Below are 7,525 nucleotides of genomic sequence, written 5' to 3' on the forward strand. Positions count from 1 at the left end.
TCCCCAACCCAGCAGTATTCCTACAGGATGCTACATGAAGCCTTCAGTGTTGGGACAAGCCTTCCGAAATTATGGCAGAAAGGGCTAGCTGGTCAGGCCCTATCCAGACCATGAATCAGCGGCTGGTGATTATGCGAAGCATCTTCTCACACTTATTATTAGCTGTGCCCACTGCTCCTCTCCTCTGGGGAACAGATTGCATTATACCATCTTGTTCCACAAATTTAGTACAATGTAGCTATTTCAAGTGAACAGAATGTAAGGATCAGTAGAGTACTTTAGGATGATGCCCTACTGGGAGCTTCCATCTTGTACTTTGAAGTTTACAATACATATCTAAACCATTCACTCTTTTGAGAAATGAAGATTTGAACTGGATGGTGGGGTGAGACCTGTGGAGTCCTGGGTGATAAATTGATGAAACATTGTCTTTCCAGTGAGTGGAGCAGTTTCATGTCTCTTTAGACATTATTGAGCACTGAAGTTCTTGCAATAACTTTGACCCCTTAAAAATTCTGACACTCATCAGCACTGACATGCCTCTCGGAGTTATTAACAGCATTCATAATGAATTTCTTTACAAATGTTCCAAAGAGGAAATGCTTCTGCATATTTAGTACCACATTTGTTTATTTTATGTCACTCTTGAACATTTCATACATGTAGACCATTATATATGGTTATAACTACACTTCTTCCATGTCACTTTCAACACATGCCATACTCAATTTCAGATATTCTCTTGTTATTGGGAATGGCATACTAAGTCTGGTTAGTGTTGTCCCTATGTTCATGGGTCTAGGGACATTCACTTGAAAGATAAAAACCTACCAGTGAACATGTTCTCAAAACATGTTGTTCTCTCTATCCCACAATTGTCCTCTGCCAATTGCTCCACACCAAGAGCAGGGGACTAACAATCATCTCTGCCAGCATTTTGGATACCTTGATCCTGTGTAGGTAACAAAGGACTGTGACTTTCTGATTGTAATAAGTATGTGATGGACAGAAATATTAATTTAGGTATGTAGACTCAAAAAAGTAAAAGTATACTTAAAGAACAGTCATTTCTATGCATTTTATGTGTATGAATACATTTATACCTCTGTTCCACTTATTTGTTGTACTTAAGGAAGACAGAAGAGTGTGCCTGATCCCCTGGAACTGGAATCACAAACAGTTGTTAGTTGCCATGTCAGTACTGGGAATTGAACATCTCCTTCTCAGGAAGAGTAGCTGGTGTTTTCAACTGCAGAGTCATCACTATAGCCCCTTGCTTTCTTCTTATGTGATGCCCCTTCCCAGGCACCATCCTGCTCACTCTCTTCCATTTTTACTCTTACATTGTCACTTAGAAAGCTAAAACTTTACATCACAACACACAAATATTATTTCAAAACGACAACCCAATTCTTAAAAGATAAAAAGTTCTAATAAAGCACCAAAACCAGCAAATTCAGTAGCTTAAAAATAATGGTCAGTAGCCAAACTGGCAACCTATTTTTTTCTCCTGAGTATTCTGTAATCATAATGACACTCATATTGATCAATTTATGAAACCCATAGATTTTAATACGATAACTGATTTTTCTTCATATATCTTCAAAATATGTGTCATATTCACACATTATTTTAAATATATTTGGAAATGGTGCAAAAATAATCACTGTGGATAAAACCATAACTGAAATTTACAAGTCATTGGCTGTTTTCATGTAATGCTTTTTGATCCATTAAAATTACAGCAGTGTAAATTCAAAACAGATCTGTCGATTTCTTAAGTTATCTGCTATGCAATGCCAGTGCCATAAACTTGGTTTTATTGTAGTTCTCATGTCAAAAATATAAATTGAACCCCCAATGAAATATTATTTTCTCTGTGAAGGTGATTGGAATTGAAGTGGTAACATGAGACACTTTATTACGTTTGCCGAATGAACCTGAGAAAGTACAGCTCTGATTATACCAGGGTTCTTGCTACAATCACTCTTTTATGTTCCAAATGAAAGGAAGTATTTACTTTTGCCAGGACGCAGTGTGGGAATTGCAAGAATTTACAGTCTCCTTCCCCACAAGGAAGTATTTATTCCAAAATAATATATTATGAATAAATTATAATTGATAATACACTTTAATTATGTAACTATTAAATCTCTTCATACCATTATGTATATCATCTTAATAGTATTTTTACTTTAGTTTTGCTTTTGAAAATATGTGATGCATTTATATTGTTTTAAATTACTAGTTATTCACAATTATTTTCAATCAAGGAGGAAATACATTATTACATAGAGACAATAATTGCTACTTGTATGAACTTCTTTTCTTATACTTTGACATTTCACAAGACAGACCAAGTATTGTGAAAGAGATATTTACTGGGAATCAGAGTTTCAAAGTTCAGTCTATCCTGTCAGGGAAAGCATGTCAGCTGGAAGGTTTAGTCTGGTTTATTTACTCCTCAGCACTTAAAGAAGCAGATTCTTCTGGAAAAACTTGAAGTATACATGACATTCAGTGCCCTGGCCAGTGACCCATATCTGCCTGTTAGTCCACACACATATCCTAAAATTTTCATAATCTCACAAAATAAAGCTACCAATTTGAGACTAAGTATTTAACCATGAGTAACTAGCAGACATTTTACATTATTTTAAAAAGAAATTATCTTTCCATATATATAAATTGATATATACAAATATATGAACAAATATGTATATATATGTGTGTGTGTGTGTGTGTTTGTGTGTGTGTGTGTGTGTGTGTGTACGTATATTTCAAACACTTAAAGGATAGCCAATAAAAAAATTAAACTGTGTGAATAAAATGGATAGGGGATACTAGCCAAAAAGTAATGTAGAGGAACCTTAAACCAACAACATGACTTCTCTGGCAAGGTATCACATCCAAAGTTCTTCTAGCTCTATGTGATCCAGATGGAATGATACACTTCTAATCTCTTTGGCTGAAATATAGACATGACCATAGAGTCTTTAATCCCTAACAAAGAAGGTAAAGTTAGTTTCTAGAAGGAAGCAGTCAGGCTTGAAAATGTTATCTCCTTGATGGGCTGACAAAGTGATGAATCCAAGAAAGATTTGACAGATAGAATGAGTCAGAGATAAGAAATGCCTAGCTCGCAGAACAGATGGGAAAGTGACTACTTAAGAACAGCACAGAGTGAGTCAAGAGTAGAGGACAGTTCAGTGAGTACAGCTCTGTTGAGCTCAGGCAGCACCATGGAATTCAGTTAAATTCAGTTCAGTTGAATGCAGTTGAGTTCAGTTGAGTTAGTGCAGTTCCATTCAGTTCCATTCAGATTGGGCAGTCAGCACAGTTAGGAAAGTTCAGTTCATGGAATTCAGAGGCAGTTGTTCCAAGCAGAACAATTCAGTGAGAAGGTAAGAGAAGTGAGTTTGAATTGGTCAGCTTGGAGAAGAGTTTGAAGCAGAGCTACTGAGTTGAACCAGCCAGGCAGAATTCAGAAAGAACTAAAAAGGGTTACCTTATTCAACAGAAAGTCTCTGAGATATTAATTACATATGATGAATAAAAGATACATTTACAGAATAACATTTCAAAATTTTACCTGAGGAAATCTCCACATATCTAATACTAGTATACCGATGTAATTCCTTTGTTACACATGCTGTATTGACCAGAGTTAGAGACTTTAACAGCTTTTTTTTTTTGTAAATGTCAATGTTAGAGTATTAAAATGATGTTAACAATTACATTTGCACAAGTCAATATCTAGCTGTATTCAAAAAGTTATATTATTTGAAACTACTTAAAAGTAATAGTTGAAAACCTGTGACAATGATTAAAGGGTCACATCGTTTTCAAATCATTCAAAAGTGTTTTGAAACTATTTTCTTTATTTTGTCAATACTGTGTGCAGAGCCAATTCCAGGTCCTCCTTTGTATGCCACATTTCCATGTCTCCTTGCCTCATGGCAAGTTTTTCTTACAGATTTCTCTGTGTTCTCCATTGAAATCATCTCTCCACTAATCTGATTGACAGGAAAACTCATAAAGTCCAGTTTTCATTTTGTCAGTTCTGTATGAACAGTTCTTATTCTATGTAAGGTTATATATGTCACAAACATTCTGATATAAGATATCAACAAAAAATGTTTATTTTTGTACCTTGATATTAACATCAGGATTTACTGAACTGTTGTTTAAAGTTACTTTATGAGATAATAGTCATATTGATTCTATACCTTAAAATGTTTTTTCTGTTTCTAAAACTGGCCTGCTACTACAATGTTAGCCCTTACAGTTAACGTTGTTGCTGCTGTTTCACCTCCACTCATAAATTATTCTCACTAAATTAAAACTGGCTAACAATTAATAAAACAGATAACTACAATACAGTTCTTTGAAGAACAACATAACAATAAAACAAATCACTACAAATATATTATGTTTCATGTGTGTGTTGCATGGACAAAGTATTACATTGCTTTTTAAGATTCAATACAAGAAAGATTTGAATCATCATCTGGCATTCAGCTGTTATGGAACATGGTTCCAATTCACAGCTTACTGCTATCTGCTCTTAAAGGCAGATAAAAAGTTTAGGAGATGTTTTATTATAGTTAGATGGATTAGTTGAGTTCAGAAAGAGGGAAGCTGAAATGAAGATACAGAAAATAGTGAAATTGGTCATAAAAGCAAAATTTTATGTTTTTAAATGACAATATTCTAAATGATTTTTCTCAAATTTAATAATTTATTTTTAAATAAACAAAAAATTTCATTCGCTAATAAAAACACAGGAAAGAACTTTTTCATCTTCATCACTGTCTATAAGCCAAATTAAACTTATTCAAGACAGCAAGTCTTAAAGCTAAGTGTTATGAATATACATAATAGCAGAAATGAATATTTAAACGAAATGATTCATGAAGTCACTTTGAGTGACTAATAAATTTAGGGTTTAGAATGTCTTGTAATTATGGCAAAGTGAAGATGATAAATATTAAGTCAAAAATTAGTTGCTTTCAGAAGTTTAAAAGCCCTTTTGACTTTGTAAGGCTAAGAAAAACAAAGAGAAATAATGATTATATGGTGTTCATTAGACCTATACTTAAAATAGAGAATCTCAGTTTATAAAAGCTGTTCTGTGTCAGAGTAAGGTAAGTTATGTCTCTAAATGTGCTCATTTTGGGTATATGCAACCTCTAAAACTGGAATAAAAATTCTAAAAATCTGTATTTGTTCTTAATTATTTTACATTTATGTATTTATGTATTCAGTGAGTATGTGTATATATGTGCATATGTATGTGTATGTGTGTGGCATGTTTTGTAACACATACATGTATTTTTATAGACACCACAGACACGTTTCACACTAGTCTTACCTATTGACTACAAAGATGAGCACCAGAAGCTGTGCAAGAGCAAACCAAATAAGATATCTCAAAATCTGTTAGATGTAGGTCTAAGCACTACAAAAATGACAGAGTTGCGAGTCTTACAGCATTTAACAGAGCAGTAGTAGAGCCAAGAAATGAAGCTCTGAAGAAAAGTAGTGAGTTCCACGAATGTATCTAATGGACATAATATGTAAAACATTTAATACTCAAGATATTGAAGAAGTAATGTTTTTGAATTTCACTAAAAGTCATAAAACATGTGACTAGAATATAGTTTTATATCTATAATGTATATTATAATATTTAATTAATAATGTTATTGTATATAATATATAATAAATGTCCTCTGCTGTTAAAATAAAGTGGTATAAAAAGGAAGGAATAGAGAGTTAGACAAGGAAATCTAAAGACCAGAGTCTTATCACTTTTGCTATCAATGTTATTAAAATATTCGCTATGGTTTGCATGTCATTTTAAATTCCATAGTAAAATTTCCACTGGTATTGTATGTAGAAGTAGAGTCATTAATCCATGATTGGGCCTCAAAGAAGTGATGCTCACAAATAGGCAAAGGCCCTTATTGTCCTGGAAGAGTGACTTAAGATAAAACAATCTTGGGAGATTACTTCTATAGCATAGGGTGGCCTCTGTCAAATTGTGGTGCAGCAAGAACACCCAAACTAGAAGACATTGTCTGATATTAAATATCTTAGCTTCAAACAGTGAGTCATGGATTTCTTTATAAGGTATTAAGTCTGTGGTGTTCCATTTCCTCATGCAAATCTGACAAGTATAATGTTGAAACAATTCGTTTTTTTAACTTCTTTATCTACTTTTTTTCCCGTTGAACTCTGACAAAGAAGGGATCAGGTTTAAGGAGGTAGATCTCCATAGACCAGTTTAATCTACAAATGATATTTATTTGATCTTAGACTATGACATTTTAAATCCACAAGACTCAATTTGTAATCTTTTAAAAATACTGATAAAACAATATATTGTTAATCTGCAAAACTTTGAAAATAAAAAAATGACAAGATAATTAAATATAAATCACCTGCTCAGAGATAACCACTATTAATACTTTGATGTATCTACTCTATTATTTTCTCCTAATTAATGTTAACTATCTACAATTTTTCTACATTAGCTGAGAGCCTTTCCCCATCTATTTAATATTCTTCTAAAATACCCTTTTTATTACATGGATAAATATGCCAATATAAATTCCATAACGTGTTTACCCTTTCTCATATTTTGAACAGTTAAATGGCTTCCAAATTATTTTTACTGTTCTCTATAATAGTCAGGTGAAAAATCTCTGAACATAAATCTTTGATTTTATGACTACTTACCCAAGCTACAATCCATAAAAAGGGGATATGAGGTCATAAAATATGACCTTTCTGACAAACTTCTGATAAGGAATTCCCAAATTGCCCAAGCTTTGGTTTCTTGGGGGAAATGAGAAGCATGCATAAGAAGACCAAAGCTGTTTCTTCCTGTTGTTAAACTGTGTGACTCTAACTTTATACAGCTCATTCTTGAGTTGTATGAAGTCTGTGATTCATTAATCACATAATATTTTCTGACACTGAAAAATACCTTGAAAACAATACTGTGTTCCTGTTTATCCCTACAGTTTTATACTGAGGACTTAGGCTGACATGAGCCAAGGATTTAGGTGTGAATTATTTATTAAAGAAACTTGCCAGGTAAAAATTAATAGAGGACGGAAGAATCAAGACAGGAGGTAATTCAGGAGAGGATGTCAATGTTGGTTATATTCTTGGCTTTGCCTAATTCACAGTATCTGCTAAGTGAATCAACAGTTGGGATAGCATTATCATGACTCCAACTACAAAAAGCTTTTATTTCTGACATACATGAAATTCCTGTTCCAAGCTTTTTTCATATTCTGTGCTGTCTACCTGGGATGCTTTTTTCATCATGGTTAAGCTTCCATATCTCAGAATTCAGAGATTAAAATCTATGCTGTTTCAACCTTATTTTTCTGACCATAGACTTGCAGTAGGTTCCTTCACCCTTTCTATTGCCTTCATGCAAATGTACAATGATTTGCTCTCCGTCTTTGTGTTTCTCTCTCTCTCTGTCTCTCCTGTGTCTCTCTGTTTC

This window comes from Rattus rattus, chromosome 11 (assembly GCF_011064425.1).
Source record: "Rattus rattus isolate New Zealand chromosome 11, Rrattus_CSIRO_v1, whole genome shotgun sequence".
NCBI lineage: Eukaryota > Metazoa > Chordata > Mammalia > Rodentia > Muridae > Rattus > Rattus rattus.